General features: G+C 46.1%; 1 long non-coding RNA gene across 2 annotated transcripts in view; it reads left to right on the top strand.

Annotated features, from left to right (window-relative positions):
- Positions 1-22,960, top strand: part of LOC122233647 — a 54,228-nt gene that overhangs the window by 10,922 nt on the left and 20,346 nt on the right. For both annotated transcript variants that reach the window (XR_006211297.1, XR_006211296.1), the window contains exon 3: positions 12,432-12,552. This is a non-coding gene — a long non-coding RNA (uncharacterized LOC122233647). The remainder of the gene's footprint in view (positions 1-12,431; positions 12,553-22,960) is intronic.

The following is a 22,960-nucleotide window of genomic DNA, read 5'->3' as shown; positions in this document are numbered from 1 at the left end:
AGAGAATGGGAGAAAGAGAATCCCAAGCCGGCTCCGTGGGGACAGTGCAGAGCCTGACTTGAGGCTCAAACTCACGAACGGTGAGATCATGCCCTGAGCCAAAATCAAGAGTCGGCTGCTTAACCGACTTAGCCACGTAGGGCGCCCAGGGTTGTTGGTTCTTGACGTGTCAACAGGAAATAAGATGCTTGATCATGTCCTGGTAAGATAGCTATGAGCCGAGCTGATAGTCCGAGTTGAAGGAGTTATATTGACGACGTTACCGAAACCCGAGTTGGGCTGTTCACCACTCAAAAGCCAATACTGGAGAGACGAGCCAAGTGTTAGTGGGAAAGGAAAAGTTGCAGCAACCTGGGGAGATGGCAAACTGATACCCAAACACTCTCTCTGAGGTTCTGAGTTAGGAGGTTTTTTCTTTTTAGTGTTTATTTTTGAGAGAGAGAGGATTCGAAACGGGCTCCGCACTGACAGCAACAAGCCCGACACAGGGCTGGAACTCATGAACAGCGAGATCATGACCTGGGTCAACGTCGGACACTTAACTGAGCCACCCAGGCGCCCTAGGAGCAAGGTTTCTAAAGGGGAAATTCATGGTGGGAGGTCACATGCATATCAATGAAAGGGTCAGCGAAACTTAAAATTATTCAGGAGGAAAGTTGAACTTATGTATTGAGCAAACACATGTGTAACTTATACCCCGTGTTCACTTTGGGATGGAGACTGAACACCTGAACGAGGCAAAATCCAGTCCCTGATGTCAGGAGGCTACCTTAGGAAAAGGAGGAAGGGGCCAAGTGCATGCTCCAAGAGCTGGTGTGATTTGGCTGGGGTCTTGAGCTCCTTATCTCTGTTAAGGAATGCAGAGCCCTGCTTTTTCACAGGCTGGAACCATATCATTTGACCTTGAGTCCAGGCTTCTGCAGAGACAGCAGATTTGCTAGTGGGGTCTGAAAAGACCACAATAGCTGATGAGGGAGAAACAGTTCTCTGACAAATAAGCTTTAATTTTTGTTAGCATTTATTTATTTTTGAGACAGAGACAGAGTGTGAGTGGGGGAGGGGCAGAGAGCAAGGGAGACACAGAATCCGAAGCAGGCTCCAGGCCCTGAGCTGTTAGCACGGAGCCCAACGCAGGGTTCAAACTCATGATTTGTGAGATCATGACCTGAGCCAAAGTCAGACACTTAACTGAGCCACCCAGGCACCCCTAACAAATAAGCTTTAAGTGTTTTGCTAGTTTCAACTTCATTAACCCTAGGGGGCCTGGTTTCAATTCCCCCTGAGTTATGATCATTCCTCAGTCTTGAGGAATGGGGATGATGACCAACCGCTCTGGCTCTTTCCTTATCTCCTCGTGTAAATTTTGGGTAAAGAGCCCTTCTTGCAAATCTTAGCTGTAAGCAAAATTCCTTTGATGATTAACATTCCTGTGTGCAGGGCTAAGCAGAAGTTTCTAACCTATAGGTCACAGTAGCAAGGGAAATGAAGCAATACCGAGTTAAACACACTGAGTTTCTTCCCTACTACATTATCAGCTAGCTGGCATTCGGGAGGAATAAGGCTTCGGGGATCTTTCACCAGAGGCTAAGAAGATGCATAGAGAGGGAGTTGGGGTGGTAACTTCTTTTTTTTTTTTAATGTTTATTTAATTTTGAGAGAGAGAGAAGGGCAGAGAGAGAGGGAGACACAGAATCTGAAGCAGGGTCCAGGCTCTGAGCTGTCAGCACAGAGCCTGACGCAGGGCTCGAACCCTTGAACCATGAGATCATGACCTGAGCCGAAGTTGGGCGCTCAACCAACTGAGCCACCCAGGTGCCCCTAGGATGGTACCTCTTACCATACTAGGAAACGGAGGAAAGGATGCCACTGACATCAGAATGACCGTCTCGAGGTACAAAAGGGCACCTGAGGTAAAGAGGTCCCCCTCTACAGCTCACATGCTCAGACTGCTAACATCCGGGTTTGAGATTTATCACTACTGTTGCTCAAAAGCTCACTGACTGAAATCATAACTGGTCCAGGATTCCTCTTTATTCTTTTACTTGGGAAGCAAGGAATTGGCATGATTGGAGACGGAATATCTTCTGGGCAGTAAAGGGCTAGAAAATCTGATCCTGGACCTCCTCCGCGAGACTTCCCACTGGACCGTCCTTACCTGCTTTGATGTGTCCTCTTGCTAGGATACTGTTAGGCGTTCCATGGTGCCTCCCAAAATTCACGTGTTGAAATCTCAACTCCCAGTGCCTTGGAATGTGACCTAATTGGGAATAGGACCTTTATATAGGTACAGAAGTGAATATGAGACCGTCAGGTTGAGTCCTAATCCAAAACAACTTGTGTCCTCATAAGGGGAAATTTGGAAGCACATATGCGCATGGGAAGAAGACCAGGGGTGCCTGGAGACAGAGACTGGGGTGATGCTTCTAAAATCCAGAGAACACCAAAGATTGCCAACCAACCACCAGAAGCTGTGACAGAAGCAAGGAATAGATTCATCCTCATAGTGCTTGGAAGGAACCGGCCCCCCTGACACCTTGATCTTAAACTTCGAGCCTCCAGAACCGTGAGGCAACGAGACAGTCCCATTTCTGTTCTTCAAGGCTCCTGCTATGTGGCACTTTCCGACAGCAGCCCTAGCCCACCTAATACAGATACCGAAGCGTGGCCATGGGGTCTCTGAGCCACCAGAGCACAGCCTGGCACCTGGCGAATATCCGCAGAGGTTCTATGAATGAACGAATGAATCGCTGAATTAAGAACGGAGGCCCGGGGCGCCTGGGTGGCTCAGTCGGTTGAGCGTCCGACTTCAGCTCAGGTCGCGATCTCACGGTTCGTGAGTTCGAGCCCCGCGTCAGGCTCTGGGCTGATGGCTCAGAGCCTGGAGCCTGCTTCCGATTCTGTGTCTCCCTCTCTCTCTGCCCCTCCCCCGTTCATGCTCTGTCTGTCTCTGTCTCAAAAATAAATAAATGTTAAAAAAAAAAAAAAAAGAATGGAGGCCCTTTTGTGACACACGCCACAGAATGCCTGTAAGTAATTTGTGGAGGATATATGATGTCGCCTCCTTTCCTTTGAGAAACGATCTCTTTCCTACCCACTGTGCTCCCAACAGGATGGCAGTTGTGGTACCCACTGCCCTCCCACAGGGACAACTGTGTGACCCAGGAGGGTCAGTCAGGGAACCACTGGCTCTAGGGATTCATTGAGAGCTGGGCCTGTGTCTCAATCTGAGCCAGACCGGTACCCGCTAAGATTTATTTCTCTGCTGGAGCTCAGCAAGAGGGTCTGGTTCTTGTCTTGAGGATCTTAATGTGGGAAAGACGGGCAGTCGGTAGCCACCCAATCCGTAGCCATATCCACCCAATCCATAGCCACAGCCATATCCACCCTAAGACTAGGCAACTGGCCAGTGCACACTGGGAAGCATTGTCCAGGGAGAGAGGGCAGGGGAGAGACGGAGGGAAGATGGATAGAACACTGGGGGCCTCTGGTCTTCGTGGGGCCCAGCCCAGGTCAGCCACTGCTTCCTGCTGGTAAAAGTCAACAAATCCCCTTTTCCGCTTAGACTAATTTACGTTCCTGTCACTTGCAGGCAAAAGTGAATCCTGGGAAATTCAATATCAGGGCTTTTAACAGCAACTGTTCAATAGGCTGTACCTATCTATGACTGTATCTCTCAGTACATCCCCTCAGAGAAACCCAGTTTACCTAGGCTGCTAACTTCTTTTCTTTCCGTCCAAGTATTTTCATTCCACCTGTGGTTCAAATGACACAGAAGCAACCCCTGGTCCGGTGCCTCATACTTTTTTCCTACCTTTACTGTCATTTAGCTAACTGTCATTCATGGAGATTCATGCAGATTTGTGGCTGGTGCTAAATGGTTCCAGAAAATGGAAGAAAACCCATTGCCACCCTTCTGTGCCATTCTTCCCATGGAATACCAGCACCTCTTCCAAATATACATGGAAGAATATTGATTTGAAGATGTCCACATGTCTCAAAGTGGCCCTGTTCAAGGAGGACCCACCCACCCCCACCCAGGGCCATCTCAAGAGATAGGGTATGTTGGGGGCACCTGGGTGGCTCAGTTGTTAAGCGTCCGACTTCGGCCCAGGTCATGATCTTGCAGTTCATGGGTTCAAGCCCCGCATTGGGCTCTGTGCTGACAGCTCAGAGTCTGGAACCTGCTTCAGATTCTGTGTCCCTCTCTCTCTGCCCCTCCTCCCCTCAAGTTTTGTCTCCTCCCCCTCCCTCTCTCCTTCCCTCCCTCCCTCCCCCCCCCCTCAAAAATAAATAAACATTATGGGGCACTTGGGTGGCTCAGTCGGTTAAGCATCTGACTTCGGCTCATGTCATGATCTCCTGGTCCATGAGTTTGAGCCCCGCGTTGGGCTCTGTGCTGACAGTTCAGAGCCTGGAGCCTGCTTCGGATTCTGTGTCTCCCTCTCTCTCTGCCCCTCCCCTGCTCATGCACTCTCTCTCTCTCTCTCTCAAAAATAAACATTAATTTAAAAAAAAAAAAAAAAACATTAAAAAAAGAGAGGGTATGTTGGTATTCTATGCCCCTATCTCCTGGTCAACCAGGGAAGTTCTTCTCAGAATTACTTTATATATTGGAATATAGTTACTTAATATGAAATGTATTATATTAAAAGAGACTGCTGCAAAAAAAAAAATTGCTTAAGACCGTTTAGGACAGTAGATCCCAAGTAAATATTTATTGCATTAATAAACCAATGGTAGGCACTCAAGAACTGAGGTTGGCATCCCCAGCCCAACATCTGCCCATGCGCCAGCAGACCACTGTGGCAATAGGTGTGACACATGTAGGGATAGAGCAGAGGCTCTGCGCGGTGGTGGCCCAGAGCATGGCGTGCCCAGCGAATCCCAGCTCTGCTAGGGACTAGTTATATGACCTGGGACAACTTAACGCGGGTATCTTGGCTTCCTCAGCTCTCAAATGTGGGATAGAAGTCACGCTTCCTCGTGAGATCATTGTAAAAACACTGAACTCCTCTAAACATAGCAAGTGTTGGCGACAGTACCAGGCACACACAGAACCTGGGGGAAATCCAGAACGTCCAGGGAGGTGGTGGCCAGCCTCTCCTCCTCCACCAAAAGCCACCCCCCCCCCACACACACACACACACAGAATGTGCTGGAAGGAGGACAGTAAGACCAGGGCGCTGGGAAAACCAGAGGGAATGTCCATCACATACACATCTGCGATTGTATAGTGTGGGACAGGGTGACTTATTCTTCTGCACACATTTTCCATTAAAAAAGGGGTGAGGGGGGAAAGAAAAAAAAGAAAGAAAGAAAGAAAAGCTCCGGCCCCATCCAGAGCATCTGTCCCCTGGGTTTTGTGCAGAGAATGGCTAGCAATGACTAATCTAATATCAGAGGTAGCTTGACAGCCAAGGACTTAATTTATGAAGTGTTTAGTACATTCCTGACAAAAATCGGCTCCAAAATATGGACGCGCGTTCATTCATACCTTATGGTTCCCAGCTGCAGGCCTGCAGCCCTAAACGCTGCTCCTTGAGAGGCTGGTGGAGGCTGTGAGTGGATTTCTAGGAACAGCTCTTTCTTCAGACGGGCCAGAGAGCAAGGCTCCTGCCATCGCCCAGGGCTCGGAAGAATGGGGGACACAGCAGCCCCCTGGCTGGGGCAGGAGGAAGCCTGAGGATTGGGTCTTGCCTCTGGGAAGGGGCTCTGAGGCTCACATTCTCTGGAATTCAGCGGCTGACAGTGGAGGGCAAGGGGTCCAGAGGTGATTTATTTCTTCCCCAGTTCGTAGATACAAATGCAAAGACTAGGAATTCACGGGGCGAATTTGTATAACAAAAGGTGTCAACTCTTTCACCGGAAGGCGGGGGAGGAAAAAAAGGTCTGGAAGGCAATTTGGGATGGAGCCTTCTACCGGCTGGGGAAGAGGCGGATTTAGTGGGGAAACGCTAGCTTGAGTTTTACCCAAGTGAAAATAACCGTGGAGTGTCTGGGGAACGAATGAGTAGATGAATGGATCGTACAAGTTGCTCTTTGCAGGGAGAATGGAGTGCGAAAAGCGTACTCGCCTGGGTTCAGATGAGAATGTATGGATTCTAGGCTTGTGGGTGATGTGTCCCTGTTTCGTGACTTGGGTCAAATTATTTGCTTCCCTAAAGCTCTATTCCCTTCACTACAGAATAGAGCAGTGTATCCTTATGACATCAAAGGGTGGCTGCTGCTTAGCTCAAACAAGGTAATGTGTGTGGAAGCACACGGTCAAGGAGAAAGCCAAGTCCAACCACGAAGGGGGGGGGGGGGATGGGATGCAGGAAAACGGCGCCATCCTGTGGCCGTGGGAAGTTCTGTGCCAGCTGATTGCAGAGACAGAAGGGCTCAGGGCACAGAAAACTGCAAACGCTGATCACTCCGGCCAGGGGAACTCAGGACATTCCCAAAGGCGGTGCCAGGTTCAAATAACGGTGGGCCCTAGACCGAGTTTAAGGAGATGTAAATGAATACTTTTAATAATGAATGCAGTCTGGCACAGAGCAAGTGGGCATCTGAAGTATAAAAACTGCGGATAGATGGTGGAAAGTTTGTCAGGTTGTTATTAAATTCCCCCTTTGTTTTTTATCTAGGTGTTTTGAGGGTTTTGTTTTGTTTTGTTTTCCTGACTCCTGATGAAGTACTCTTGTGTCCTATTCCCCCCCCCCCCCCGCCCCTGCAGAGATCTTGGTGGTATTTGAGAATTTATGCAAGGATACAAAAAGCATTTAAAACAAGAAAGAAATGGGGCGCTTGGGTGGCTCAGTCGGTTAAGCATCTGACTTTGGCTCAGGTCATGATCTCACGGTTTGTGGGTTCGAGCCCCGTATCGGGCTCTGTGCTGACAGCTTGGAGCCTGGAGCCTGCTTCAGATTCTGTGTGTCCCTCTCTCTGTGCCCCTCTCTCGCTTGTGCTGTCTCTCAAAAATAAATAAAGATGTTTAAAGAAATTTTTTTAAAAGAACAGAAAAGAAAAAAGAAAGAACATGTCTTAGTTTGGATTCCACCTACATAGAGCCTGAGACAAGGATTTGGGTGTAAGTTATCTGAGAGGTGAGTCCAAGAGGCTCCGTGAGGATGTGGGGGGAGTGTGACTGGGAAGGAAGAAAAGCCAAATACTTGATTGAGTGTGTGCTCATGGTGAGTAAGCAGGTCTCTATCCTCTTGGGGACCTTGGGGACCTTTTATAAGCTGTGCAAAAGGTCCCTCAGAATTGTCCCTTCAAGAGGCAAGAAGGCTGGGCTGCCTAGCCCCTAGAGCAGTTTGTCCCTGCTTCAGTGACTGTCCTAAGAGTTCACTCCCTGGTGCTTCTGCTCAGCTCCGGCGCAGGCTAAGAACACTCCAGATAAAACCCAAAGGCAGACAGAGGTGTGGTTCCTTGCAGAGCGGGTTCAGGTCTCTGGGCGGGGCGGCAACAGTCTATCACACAAAGAAAAGAACCTGGGGGGAATAGTCTTAAAGTATCAGTGGCCTGAAGAACCTTATACCAACAGCTGAGCCCATCTGCGATTTCAATGATTCTTCTCTAGAACGTGGAATTTTGAACTAGGAGCTGTGGTTTGAAATACCCAATAGGTGAGGCTTTCTCCACTTTCAGCCAAGGATATCCTGTATCAGAATCACCTGGAAAGTACCTATGACGAAGCAATATTCCTGGGCCCGCCCCAGTCTTAACCCAAACAGGATCCTGGCTTGGCAGGGAAGAGGCCATAGAGATACCCCCCCAGTGGGGAAGGACTTACACCGTGTGAAGCAAACACCTGTGATTGGAGGCACTTCAGAGCCCGGAACTCTTTGGGGTTAAAGTCCACCCTCCTGTTCAACGGGTGCTAAATAAATGCTTGGAGAACAAATGCATGAGTCCCTCTGCATTTTCTGTCTCATTCTCTCTTCCTCCTCCTCTCCCCACACTCTCTACCTCACCGCCCCCATTTCTATAGCATCCTGTTTTGGGACTCTCCCTTTCTCTCTCTCATTCTTTGTATGGCTCTACTATAGAATTTGATGATCAATTGGTGTGTTAGTCTCATTCAACGTAATTTTATCTTTCCTTAATTTACAAAGTATACAAGACATTTACAAAGACATTCACAAAGTACATAAGACATTTTATTTGTCTGGAACCAGTCTACTTTGGGGTCTTAGTTCCAGGAATGTTTTCTTTTTAATACATGAAATTCTCAATATATTTTCCCCCAGTCACTGGACATTAGTAGGAAAAATACGTTTCTGATTCTGCTACTATGTGAACACACACACACACACACACACACACACACACACATCAAAATGTGTCAAGGGTAGCACCGATCTGGGTTTCAGGTTAAGAAACATGAACTCTTGGTCTACCAACCTGTTTTCGTTTTCGTCGTTCACTCCAATTTCACGTTTAACTGAAGATGATTAAGTCAAGAGATCAGATCGAAGGGATTTTTGTCCCAACCCAGAAGAAACTGATGTTGGTTTTAAATTATGGGGGAAGGCAGTGCGGTGGGGGCATACATGAGGATGAAGCTTTATTCCACATTACAAGCTTAATCTCCTCTGATAGGGACCCCGCACCACGAGGGGAGAATTATCCTTTACTCACGAGATACCGCTGGCCTGGAGTTTGATTTAAGAATGGAACATCATTTTAGAACCGTCTGTTTACAGCCCTTTTTACATAAAAGCCCATAAATTAAGAAGGAGGAAAAGAGGGATCCGGGTGGGGGCGCAAAGGGTGAGTCGCTATGTCTAAAAGGATCAAGGCCTGAGTCTTGGATGATTTACAGCTCGTAAAACAAGAAAAGAACAGAGCAGGGAGGGCTTCAGAAGCCTTGCGGCCCGAGGCCTGGGATGTGAGGCAGCTCAGAGTGAAACCAAGGGACTCTTCAGACTACACACGATTCTTCCAAGTCCATCCTCCTGTTCCAGGGCGAGATCAGCGGGTGCGCCTATTTTAGAGATGGGGAAAACTGAGGTTTGAGAAACTACCTGCCGGAGGTCTCCTTGGCATACGTTTACGGGCTAAATCTACAACTTAAAACCACCATTGCTTTAGCAGCTAGGTTAGAAGAAGCGGTAAAAGGAACTCCTAGAAGCCGGGAGAGGAAGATGGGGGGCCCTGGGAGGTGATGTGGCCACTTTGAAAGGGGAGGTGAATTTCCCTGGAACAGCTGGAACACCCCGCCCGCCTTCTCCCCCTCCCCCACCCAGGCTTCCTCCCCTCCATGCAGAGGTGGTGGTGGGAAGATGAGGAAGAGGGGTTTTCCTGGACATGCAGGCTTTATCTATTTATTTTTATTATTATTTTTTTTAATGTTTATTTGAGAGAAGAGAGCCCAAGCAGGGAAGGGGCTGGGAGAGAGGAGGACAGAGGATCCGAAGCAGGCTACGTGCTGACAGCAGCCAGCCGGATGCGGGGCTGGAACTCACAACTGTGAGATCATGACCTGAGCCCAAGTCAGACGCTCAACCGACTGAGCCACCCGGGTTGCCCCTGGACAAGCAGGCTTTAAACGTCTATGACACGAGGCCAGAGAACAGGGGACAGATTCATGGCCTGAAGCTTGTGTCTTCTCAATGATCGGGGGAAAAGGAAGGGGCATTTTAGTGTCGGTGCAATTGCCCTCGTTTTAATGCCAGCCCCTATCTGCTCATTTCAGCCCTCAAAGCCCTCCCCCCCCCCCCCCCCGAGAACACACACCCGTGCAAGCTCACACTCAGCCATTCACACATCCCGGACACTTTTTTTTTTTAAGTTTATTTATTTGGAGAGAGAGACAGCGTGAGTAGGGGAGGGGCAGAGAGAGAATCCCAAGCAGGCTCCGCACATTCAGCACAGAGCCCAATGTGGGGCTCGAACTCACAGAACTGTGAAATCATGACCTGAGCCCGAACCGAGGGTCAGACGCTCAACCGACTAAGCCACCCAGGCGCCCCAACACTTCCAGGACATTTAAAAGAGGGAAGCGGGGAGACGTAAAATGGCAGTACACAACTGAGTGTGAGGCCACACTGCCCTCCACGACACTTTGTACAAAGTAGGAAAAGTCACCCTGGGCAGGATCCTGGCTTTGTGGGCGGTACTTTCCAGAGGCCTCTTCCTCTAGGTGAACACAGTCCATGGCAGAGAGCCATCAGGTGTCAAGAATAGTGTGGGATGGGGGGCGCCTGGGTGGCTCAGTCAGTTGAGCATCCAACTCTCAATTTTGGCCCAGGACACCGTCCCAGGGTTGGAGGTTTGAGTCCTGTGTCGGGCTCCATGCTGGATATGGGCCTGCTTGGGATTCTCTCTCTCTCTCTCTCTCTCTCTCTCTCTCTCTCTCTCTCTCTTAAATAAAAATTAAAAAAATAAAAAAAGAAGAATAGTGTGGGATGAATTTTAACTCACTCCTCTGCCGGCACCTTATGCGATGTGACCTCACACCTTCATCTAAAGACTTGAGCATAATCCAGTTAACGTGGCCTTGTTCTGCTCAACTTCTTTCTGTCTGTCTCCGTTTCCCAAAGGGCCTGGCTGTAACTCGGTCTGAGTATATCCTTGCCTAAAGGCAAGACCGCCCTTGAGCTGTCATTCTTAGCATGCCCTAGACCCTCGCCGCATGCAGCCGTTGTGGGGGGCGGGGAGGGGGGGGTGTACCACTAAGAGGGAGAGGGGGTTTTCTAACGTTGGAAAGGCATCCTATTTCTGTCTTGCTTCGCCGTGAAATCCTCCAGTGTTTCTCAGGGCTGGAAGTTAAGATCCACACGTGTACATGTGTGTCCACACTAATGGAGAAGCGAGTCATTTCCCTTCTTCGTTCAGCAAATCTGTACTGAATCCCTGATACGTAAGCCGTGGGTGGTGATAGGCACTGTGGAAGGAATCAAAGAGCACTTTATCTGTGACCCTAGAGCTGACCTCAGGCTTCGTGTGATCCTGGTATGCAGCAGGGAGAGTTCCCATATCCTAAACCCCAGGGCACCGCCTTTCCTGGCATGAACCCCAAACTTGAAATCCAAGGAGCCCCCAGAGCCCCAAGATCCAGGACGGTGGTTCCCTAGGGCAGCTCTGGACTTGATGAAGACTTCTTTGCCAGCCCCCATTTCCCATCCCGTTAATAACATCCCTGGCGTGAGGTCAAGGACCTGGGGGCAGGGTGGAGGAACCCCACAGCTGTGGGAGGATGTGGGAAGGTTTTCTATGAAGCATCAAAACCTTTCCCAAGCCAGAAATAACGCTGTTTTAGGGGCCTTTGCTCTGATGTGGTGACGTGGCTCCGCCTTAGGACAGGGAGAAGCTGTTATTTTCCCCCAAAATTAAATTTAGAGGCATCTCAGGAGCTTCATCCTTTCCCCCCACCTTGAGGAAAGCTGGGTTTTGTTCAGATCGAATACACGATGGGTAGGGACACCCACGGAGATGCCGGGAATGCTCCTGCTCCAAGTGGTTCAGAAGCCACTTGGCAGGTGCTCCAGCTTCTGAATCACCTTGGGTTTCCTTGGTCCCTGCTCAGCAACCTGAGCCACTCGCCGCCTCCTACCAAGAATCTTGCAAACATTCCAACCCCAATGCTTCAGGCGTCTGAGATTGCCTAGTATTTGTGAAACCGACATAGGGTCTTTTGTGCCCACAAAGAGAAACAGACAGTGCCCTTGGCTCTACAATTCCTAGGCATTTATCCTAAAGAGAGAATCTAACACGTGTGCAAAGCTGTAGGTATAAGAATGTCCACCGCGGTGTTATTTATGGCAGCAAAGAATTGGAAAACCTCAGGACCCAGCAGTAAAAGGCTGGTTAACTCAGCATTTCCCAAAATGTGTTGTGTGATATGAATGGGTATGACTGGGCACGGAGGAGAAGAAGAAGGTTTTGACATTCCCTGGTCACAAATTTTATTTATTTATTTATTATTTACTTATTTATTTTTATTTATTTATTTATTTTTGGGGGGGGGGGGGGACCGAGAGAGACAGAGCATGAATGGGGGAGGGGCAGAGAGAGAGGGAGACACAGAATCGGAAACAGGCTCCAGGCTCCGAGCCATCAGCCCAGAGCCTGACGCGGGGCTCGAACTCACGGACCGCGAGATCGTGACCTGGCTGAAGTTGGACGCTTAACCGACTGCGCCACCCAGGCGCCCCAATCCCTGGTCACAAATTTTAAAGAAATATCACCTTAAATAAAGAAAAAAAGTCACAAAGATTTCTCTAATGTGGATTTTCACTGGCCTTTTAGGCAGCATATATTAAGGACTCGATAAAATCTGGTAAATGGTTGAGCAGAAAATATTTATAGTCAGGGGGAGAAAGCTGTTTGCTTCATTTTTTTTTTTTTTTTAAGTCATGGAACATTGTGCCTCTCAGTATGGTTTTCATTTATAGAACCTAAAAAGTAGAGGGTATATGTTTATTTCTGTTTTTATTTATTTCCAGCATTTTTTCCAGGAAAAGATTTGACGTGGGTGAGCAGGATTACACCGTAGAAAGTTCCTAGAGGTCCAGGGACCCTGCCTCAGGCACTCTTCAGATTCAGGACTCTAGGCCTGGAGAAGAGGTAAGCAGCAGAATATATTGTCTGTATCCCTGTCCAAAAGCCCCTTCTGTTTCCTATAAAAATGATCAGTTCAGAATGGAAATAAATGTATTTGTTTGGAATCCCAGATCTCAGAATCTTCAACCAGCGCCTACTGACGCTGCAACTTTTCACAGGCAGTACGTGCATCCTAACAAGACGAGGGATATTTATGTTATTTATGACTATAAGCCTTCTTTCCTAGGCTCTTCTCCAGAATCGTGTTCTTCTGGTGAGCCGGGTTGGACCACATGTGAGTTAGAAAGACCTCTTTGTGTTCCTAGCCCGAGACTTAAGTCTAAAAGTAAACATAATATATGGCAGAATCAAGAGTTTATAAACATCGTAACAGGCTGGAGCAAAAGACCCCAAGCAAAAAATGTTGTTGGCCACAGTAATGCCGGTTAACATTTATTGAGTGCTTTGGGTATACCAGCATCGTTCCAAGTGGCTTTGTGTGGATTGATTCATGATTCTTACACCAATGCCACCAGGTGAGCACCATAGTTATTCCCTATTTGACACCTCGGGAACACTAAAACAGAGAGGTGAACACACAACTGCACACAGCTGATGATAGAACTACGGGGCGCCTGTTGGCTCAGTGGGTTAAGCTTCCGACTTCAACTCAGGTCATAATCTCACCCTTCCTGAGTTCGAGCCCCACATCGGGCTCACTGCTGACAGTGCAGAGCCCGCTTCAGGTCCTCTGTCCTCCCTGTTTCTCTGCCCCTCCCCTGCTCACACACACACACACATACACACACACACACTCTCTCTCTCTCTCAAAAATAAACATTTAAAAAAAATTAATGATAGAACTAAGATTTGCACCCGGCTCTCTGTCTGCAGAATCCACGCACTTACCGGGCGCATGATGCCATCTCTTAACTGGCTCTCGATTAATAATCTTAAAAAGCGTTTACTAGAAATGTTGTGAATCTATGGTACAAACTGATGAATCTTTATAAAGTGAACACACCTGAGTAGCTATCACCCAGTTCACAAAAGAGAACATTAGCTAGATAGAGTCTAGAGACCTGCCTGAGTATTGCTTTCTGATAATCCCTATTTTGACCATTATTGCCACAAATTACTTTCGCCTGTTTTTGAACTTTATGTATGTGGGATCATAAAGTATATGCTCTTTTTGGTCTGGCTTTCTTCCGCTCATGATCATATCTGTGAGGTTCATCCGTGTTTCTCTTCATTTCTGTCTCAAGGAGACAAAATGTTCTTGTACAGCCCATGAGTCAAGAAGGATTTTTATATTTTTAAGGGCTGTAAAAGATTTCTTTATTTTATTTTATTTTATTTTATTTTATTTTATTTTATTTTATTTTATTTTACTTTATTTTATTTTATTTTATTTTATTTTATTTTATTTTATTATTTTTAATGTTTACCTATTTTTGACAGAGAGAGAAAGACAGAACACAAGCAGGGGAGGGGCAGAGAGAGAGGGAGACACAGAATCCGAAGCAGGCTCCAGGCTCCAAGCTGTCAGCACAGAGCCCGATGCGGGGCTCAAGCCCACAAACCGCGAGATCATGACCTGAACTGAAGTCAGACACTTAACTGACTGAGCTACCCAGGCTCCCCTGGAAAAGATTTCTAAAGAATAATTTTGGTGATATGCAAATTATATGAAATTCATATTTCAGTGTTCATAAGTAAAGTTCTAGAAACATAGCCAGGCTCATTCATTTATGGATTGTCTGGACTTCCTTTTACACTGTAACAGCAGAGATAAGTACTTATGACAGAAACAATAAAGCCTAATATGTTTACTATCTGACCCTGTACAAAAAAAGTTTATCGAACTTTGCTGCAGAATGTTTGTGTCCCCCGAATTCCTATGTTGAAATCCTGATGCCCAATGTGATGCTATTAGGAGGGGGGTGCCTTTGGGAAGTGATGAGGTCATGAGGATTGAGCCTTGTGATGGGATTAGTGCCTTTATAAAAGAGGACCCCTTAGAGCTCCCTCATCCTTCCCACCCTGTGAGGTTAGAGTGAAAATATAGACAACTAGGAAGTGAGCCCTCACCAAAGACCAAATCTTCTAGCCCCATGTTCCTGGACTCCCCAGCCTCCAGAACCATAATAAATGAAGTTCTGTTTATAAGCCACCTGTCTGTGGCATTTTGTTATAGCAGCCTGAGTGTACCAAGACACCTGCTATATAGTGTTGCAAGGTATGAATGAACGATCATTTATTATCTCTTCAAGCATTGAGAGGCATCTGGAGTGTTTCCAGTTGGGGGCTATAATAATCGGTGATGTCATGTACTACACTCTTGTACATGTCCTTTGATATATACATGTACACATTTCTATCGCTTTACCTAAATGTGGACATGCTAGGTAAGTGAATAGTTATATGTTCAATTTTATTAGGTACCATCAGTTTTCCAGAGTGAGTGCCCCAATCTACACTGTCATCAGTAACGTATGTGACAACTTTATTATAAATCAGGTGGTTTATAATCAATCATGTGAATCTGTCTCTGAACACTCCATTCCATTTCATTGATCAATGTGCCTATCCTTACATTAGCAAACCACAGTCTTAATCACTATAACCTTTATAGTGTTGTAAAGTTTAAGGATCTCTATTCTTTTCCGACCTTGGCTGTTCTCAGGCCTTTGCATTTCCACAAAAACTTTAGAATCAGCTTGTCAATTTCCACACAAATAAGACCTGCTGGGATTTTGGTGGGGGTTGCATTAACTATATAGATCAGTTTGGGGGCGCCTGAGTGGCTCAGTCAGTTAAGTGTCCAACTTCAGCCCAGATCCTGATCTCACAGTTCATGAGTTTGAGCTCAGCATCAGGCTCTCTGCTGTCAGTGTGGGGCCTACTTCGGATCCTCTGTCCCCCCCTCTCTCTGCACCTCCCCCCACCCTTCTGAACCTACTCTTCCTCTGCACCTCCCCACTCATGCTGTCTCTCTCTCTCTCTCCTCTCTCAAAAATAAATTAAATAAAAAAATAATAAATAAATAAATAAATGTATAGATAGATCAGTTGGTTTCAAGAAAACAAGATATGGTAACTGCATTGAATCTTCCAATCCATGAACATGGTATTTCCTTCCACTTACTGTCAGTAATTGTGTGTAGACTTCAATGTAGAAATCTTGAATATTTTTCTTTGGGCATTCCTTAGGTATCTGATGTTTTGACAGTCCTTTGAGCCACATTTCTTCTTGAATTCTCCAAATTCCAGACCTCTCTGATCATCCCTATCTAGACCTTTTGCACCATAAATTAGTTTTGCCTGTTTTTGAACTTTTAATAAGTAACAGTATGGATGACCCTCACAGATAACAGTGGTGAGTAGAAGAAAGCCAGATCAAAAAGAACATATACTTTGTGTTTCCATTTATATAAAGTTCAAAGCAGCTCTCCTCACTGGCCCTTGACAACCTCTAGAACATCCTTCTCTACAACTTAGCAGTCCACCTCTTCTGAAATGTCCTCCTTGCTTTTCCCACCTTCTAGGATTCTTATTACATTTGGAATCCAGAAAAAAAAAAAAATCCATCTTCTAGTTGAAATTGTCACAGACCTCTCCAATGCTTCAGTACTGCCCCATGGCCCTCAACTAGTGGTACTTATTATTTGTGTTCCTTATTTACTAGTCAATGATTCTCTGCTATTTGGCCTCTCTTGGGAATAATTCACCACCCAACTTTTGATATTTTGTCTCCCCCAAAGTGCCCATTCGCTGAAGATAAACATAAATTCTCTTTCCCTTTTAGTATTCTTTGAGTATCTCCAGAGTAATGCGTTCAGAAGGAACGTAACACTAGCTCCTTATTTGATTGAATCCTAAATTCATTTCCCTGTACATGGTTTCACTGGAGATTGATGCAAACCAGTTATTCATTTCCTATTCTTTCTGTAGTTGATTCATGCATGATACACATAATAATTCATGGGTTTAGAATCGTTTAATGCTTTAAAGCTAAACTTTTCACTGAATTAAGAGAATCATATTTTTTGTTGTCTTCTTTCTTTCTTGTTGATGAAAGGCATAGGCAGCTAGTTTAAAAAGAGACTTTTAAAAAACTACTTTATCATTTAGCCTTTTTTTTTTTTAGCTTCTAAAATCCTGCTGAATGATGCCATGAAGTTATACAAGATGCAAATCCGTTATCCATAATTTTCAGTTGTTGACATGCAGGGCCCCCCTGTGTGTATTAATAAATCAGTTTTCAAAATGCCAAGCAGCATTTTTTTTTTTTTGTCTTACAAATGACAATAGTGGCCTGTATGACCCAAATAATTTGTTTCCTCAATTGGAAAATCCTTAGATGTAGCCAAGTTGAAGCAGAAATACAGACAGAAGGAAGAGGGAAATGGCCAGATTATGACTGGAACCCATTTTACTCCTGCATTGGCTTCCATGAATTGGGATTAGGACAAATGATGAGGGGGGAAAAAATTAGAAAGATTGAGCTTTTGACAAAGGGGATTTTGTGGAGAGTCTATCCACAGATCATTTGGGGCTTATGTTTTGTTTTAAAAAAAAAAAAATCATACCACAACAACCAGCCTGATCCCTCAAAATGCTCCCAGCAGCTGGCTCCTAGAGATAAGGCAGAGGTATTTCACAGTCTAATACTAATCATATTTGAGCATTTCAAGTTAGATTGGACTATACTTTTTTTCTCTCTCTCATAATATTTACTTTTAAGTTCAAAGCAAAAACTTGTTATATATATGAAAGATCCTCTCAAGTCTAAAATACAAAACAGAGAGAGAAGCAAGGGTGCAGCACAAGGCAGGGGGTAGGAGTCAGAGAAGGCTCGCGTCTCTCTCCAGCAGAACCTGGTCGTTCATGTTGGGATTCTTATAAATACCCAGGCTCCCCCAGCTGATACCCGCATGAGTGGCTTCACCCAGGGCTGCCAGACCTCTGGGGTGGGGAAATAAAATGCAAAGACTAGTAGTGTCCTAGGATGTTCTAGGATGTCACAAATGGGAAGACCCAAGGGGGACGAGACACATTTTGAATCATGGTGATCAGCTTTATTTCTTTGCCCTCCAGCTCACACGCTTCCTTCAGTAAGTAATCCTGTAAGTGTACATACTCTGTACATCATTTCCTCCGACTATCACTGGGAAAGAAACTGTAGTCTATGCTGGAAAGGCTCATTACAATTAGTTTCCTTGTCTTGAAACTGTGTCTTCCCAGTCTTGTTCATGTTATGGGTATCATATGTTTTCCTTCCTGTGCATTAGACTGGGTATAAGTCAATGGCTTCAAGCTAAAAAGAAATTTCCCTCCTTAAATTATAGAAATCAGAGGATGAAAAAAACCCTCATCGGCTAATCCACTTTACTGCCACACAGATAAAACTTGATGCCTCTATACCTTCATCCATGGTTTTTCCTTTGGAGTTCTAAAGAGCTTTAACTCCTATTTCCGCTTATTGAGCTCCTGGTTGTTATTCAAGAACCATACCAATCACTATTTTAGTGAAAATTTCCCTCCTAAATTCCTAGGAACAGAACTGTCTTTCTCCATTGTTCTTTCAGCCTTCTTCATATACCACAATTGTGATACGTGGCAAATAATATAATAATTATAAATCAATTTAATGTCCACTCCTACCAGATGGTTAGCACACGGGAGGAGAATTTTTTCAGGGACATCTATGCCCCCATAACTTCTAGCTATGGATGGCACACGGTGGCTACACATTACAACACTGGATAAGTGGATGGGTGTTGGATGGATGGGTTGTTGCTTAGATGGAATTAGAGGAAGATTGGTTTTATTGGTTTTCCATTGTTGGCAGGAAATAGAGCGTGATTCCATTTTTTCAATGTTTGCTGATGGTGTTCAAGCAATACCCCCACACTGTTCCTTTTCTGCCCCACACATGGTCGCCCTGATAAAAATGCCTGGGTGCTCTATCCTTTGGGACTGATGAGAAGATCAAACCATGCACAGGAAATTTCACCTGTCTCTACCCCTAACCACCAGTGAATCTCCACACCAGTCCCCTTTCCCTGCTTCCTCAAGTCATTTTTGGACTTGCTTGGGAATTACTCTGAAAACTCCATTACCTGAGTAACAAACTCTCTGTGTCCTTTTGGTATATGAGACATCATTAGTCTTGACATCTGAACCAGATTTTGATGGGGGATCCACCTTGTCTCTTTGGCTATAACCCGCTGTCACAAATTACCACCAAGTGAATGACTTAAAACACAGATTTATTACTGTAGAGTTCTGTGGGTCAGAGGTCCAACATGGGTCTCACTGATTCAAAATCAAGGCATCAGCAGAGACACATCCCTTTCTGGAGGCTGTGGGAGAAAATCCATTTACTTGCCTTTCCCAATTTCTAGAGTTGGCCCCGATTCCTTGGCTCTCAGTCCTTCCTCCACCTTCAAAGACATCAGTAGAGCATTTCTCTGACCCTGCCTCCATCACCACACCTCTCTCCCTCTGACCACAGCTGGGGAAGGCTTTTCACTTTTGAAGACTCATCTGATTAGGGTGGACTCACCCCAATGATCCAGGATAATCTTCTAATTTCAAGGTCTGTACCCTTAATTAATCATATCTGCAAAGGTCATCTTGTCATGTAACAACTGGTTCTGGAGTTTATGGTATGGACATCTTGAGGGTGGGGGTATGCATTACTCTGCTTGCCCAGAGTAAGCTAAAAGATACACATCCAAATACTTGTCAGTCATTTGCTCCAGCTATGAGGTTGACCTTTACAAAAATAAAGCAAAATTGAGACTGGGAGAATCCGGGTCAACAACAACAAAAGCTCAAAGAAACAGAACCAATGGTGTGGATATATAGAAAGAGATTTATTATGAGGAATTATCAGGCTCGTGAGATTATGGAGGCTGAGAAGTCCCGCAATCTGTTGTCTGCAAGCTGGAGACCCAGGAAAGCTAGCGGTGTAATTCAGTCCAAGTCCAAGGGGCTGGGGAACCAAGGGAGCTCATGCTAGAAATCCCAGTCTGAGGGCAGGAGATGATTGATCTCCTAGCTTATCAGTCTGACAGAAAAAGAGAATTCAGCTTTTTCTCTGCCTCTTTTCAGGCCCTCAGTGGATCGTTCAGTGCCCACCCACATCGGGAAGGGCAATCTTCTTTACTCAGTCTGCCAACTCAAATGCTAATCTCTCCTGGAAACACCTTCACGGACACTTCCAGAAATAATGTTTAGCCATATATTGGGGCCCACCATTAGCCAGTCAAGTTGATACTAAAATTTAAACCATCACGGGTAACATGATGGAGTTGGGTTTTTATGACTGTGTTACTTTTATGAGCCTCTGTTTCCTGTGACCGACATGTCGTGTGAGAGCATTGGAGGGGTTGCGGCCCAGTCTTGCTTGGAAAATTGTTGAGTAATGTTCACATCAAAGGTGCTGCTGGCTTTGGGGGCAATGCAGGCAGCCATGCACGTCTGGTCCATGGGATTCCTACTCGGTGGCAAGCACGGTGTTAGGCAGGTAAATAAGCATCGATTGGCTCTGTTCACCTCAGTGGATCCAAGAGATAAGACATTCTAACATGCCAACTTTACAAACGAAGACACAGATGAGAGAAGTTAATTAAGTAAATTGCCCAAGATTACTCATTTACTAAGTGACAGTTCTGGGATCCGAACCAAGCCCCCTGACTCCAAGGAGGATGCTTTTCCCCACATGGCCACGACATCAGAAGACGTTTCGCGCCCTCTGCGGTGCTGGAGAGTGATGAGTGGGGTCTGAGCTCCAAGTCTCAGATGGGGTGTGTTGCCAAGTGGACCTCACAGGGAGACAGGACGTCAAGGTTCTGCCCTGTGCTCTGTCACTTTTATTTGTAAGATCTTGGGTTTCATGCTGCATTAATTTTCTGGAGATGAGGCCCTGGGACCTTCACACACCATTGATTTCAAAGCAGAAGGCCATGGTAGCCAGAATGTTTTAGTTCCTTACCACTCCAGGATTCACCTTCCAGAATAAGATCTCTGCTGTATACTGAAGGCCCTAAATAGTGTCCTATTTTTTTTATTATTATTTTGTTTAATGTTTATTTTATTTTTGAGAGAGAGAGAGAGACAGAGCACCAGCAGGAATGGGGGCAAAGAGAGAGGGAGACACAGAATCCGAAGAAACAGCCTCCAGGTTCTGAGATGTCAGTACAGAGCTTGACGTGGGGCTCGAATTCATGAACCATGAGATCATGACCTGAGCTGAAGTTGGTGCTTAACCAGCCTGGGCCACCGAGGTGCCCCAGTAGTGTCCTTTTAATTGTGCAATCTCTACTTGTAGAACCTACAAAGAAAGAAAGAAAGAAAGAGAGAGAGAGAGAGAGAGAGAGAGAGAGAGAGAGAAAGAAAGAAAGAAAGAAAAGAAAAGAAAAGAAAGAGAAAGAAAGAAGACAAAATTGGTTCAGAACAAATCCTCACAGACTTGCAGGGACTCACTGTCTGGTTCAGTAACAGCCAGGAGGTCAACGTGCTGTGTAAGAAAGAGCACCGAGCGGTAAGCCAAAACACCTCCTCTCTATCACTCAGTAGCTGTGTGCCCTTTAGCAAATCTCTTAGACTCTCTGTGCCTTTGTTGCCTCATCTGTAATATGGGGATAATATTTGCTGTACCTCTTTTTAATATAAAATATAGTACCCTCATCAGTGTGGTAAGAAGTCCACCCAGCCTAGAGACCTGCTGAGAGTCTCAGAAGAGAGAAGAACAAGAACAGAGTGAAAAGTGGGGAGACCACACAAGTTCAAAGAAAGTTAATATCGCCTTTGTTTTTACCTAAAGACAGCAGTTTCTTTCAGTTCCTCATTCTTTTTTTTTTTTTTTAATGTTTATTTTTGAGACAGAGAAAGACAGAGTGTGAGCGGGGGAAGGACAGAGAGAGAGGGAGACACAGAATCCGAAGCAGGCTCCAGGCTCTGAGCTGTCAGCACGGAGCCTGACGCGGGGCTCGAACCCATGAACTGTGAGATCATGACCTGAGCCGAAGTTGGAGGCTTGCTTAACCAGCTGAGCCACCACCAGGCACCCCCTTTAGTTCCTCATTCTGTCCCCAGTCTTTTCCCAGTGAAAGCTATATTTATTTTTGTTTTGTTTCAGTAAATGTCATGACAATGAATATCACCAGGGCACAATTGTTACCATTCCCTACCCTGATGGCCTTGTGAAACCCTCCAAAATGTTTAAACTGTAAGGAGCTATAAAAATGTAAGTCATAGGGGCGCCTGGGTGGCCCAGTCGGTTGAGCATCTGACTTCAGCTCAGGTCATGACCTCGGGGTTCATGAGTTCGAGCCCCACGTCAGGCTCACTGCTCTCAGCCCAGAGCCCACTTCAGATCCTCTGTCCCCCTCTTTCTCTGCCCCTCCCCTGCTCATGCTCTCTCTTTCAAAAATGAATCAACATTTATAAAAAAAATATGAGTCATGGCCGTTATTATGATGGTGATTGCTATTGTTTTCATGATTATCACCACCTTCGCACCATTATTAGACGCAGAACAACACTGATAGAGTAGAGAGAGGGCTGAGCCAGACACCAAGAAGCCAAGCCCGGCAATGATTGATTTGCGGATCGTGGGCACATCAGCTGACCTCTCTCTGCCAAGTGTTCTCCACCTCCAAGTGGGGAGTCGGACCACATGACGTCTCGTGGTCCCTTTGAGCTCCAGAATTTTAATCCTCAGCATCGAATCATTACTTTTGGCACATGAGGTGGTCCACCTCAAGCGCCGGTTCTCCATCTTGTGGCCTGAATGCCTTTTCCGCCCCGGTTATATTTAGCTCTGGTGGTCTTTTTGATGGGTTTGCATCCGCAGAGGCACATCCTCGTGGCGGCTGCTGAGCCCGGGCCCCGATGCCTGATTCAAAGAACACGTCGAGCGTGTGCAGATCTCCATAACCACCTTGCTGTTGCCCTGAACGCTTGCCTCCGGAAAGGCCGACAGGGTCCCTCCCAGAGAGTGTGTCCAGAGAACGTCAGCATAATAGGCAAACAGGGGAGGAGGGGTTCGAGTTCTGCGCTCTCTGGTACAGCTTAGATTTCCATCCTGCCCCTCCATGAAGCCCTGGGCCAAGGCTGAAGAATGAGTGGAATGATCCCACCTCACTGCCCCCCTCCTCCTCCGTCTCATGTAATCTCTCAATAGCCCTGGGCAGGTTTATAAACGTGTAGGTGTCATAAAAGTGAATGAGAGACGGAGGGTGCTGGGGGAGAGAGAGAAAGAAGAAAACAGACAACCCGCCTCCACTGTTCCTGGCCACGGCCACCAGACCCGGGCTTTGAGCCCATTTGAAGGGCTCAGTTCCATTTTTCGGGGTTTTCACTGTGTTACCCACACACACAACGAGCCTAAAATCTGCCTTCAAACTCAGCCTAAGTGA

The sequence above is a fragment of the Panthera tigris genome, chromosome E1 (assembly GCF_018350195.1).
Source record: "Panthera tigris isolate Pti1 chromosome E1, P.tigris_Pti1_mat1.1, whole genome shotgun sequence".
Lineage (NCBI taxonomy): Eukaryota > Metazoa > Chordata > Mammalia > Carnivora > Felidae > Panthera > Panthera tigris.
This window is presented reverse-complemented; position numbering and strand designations above follow the sequence as displayed.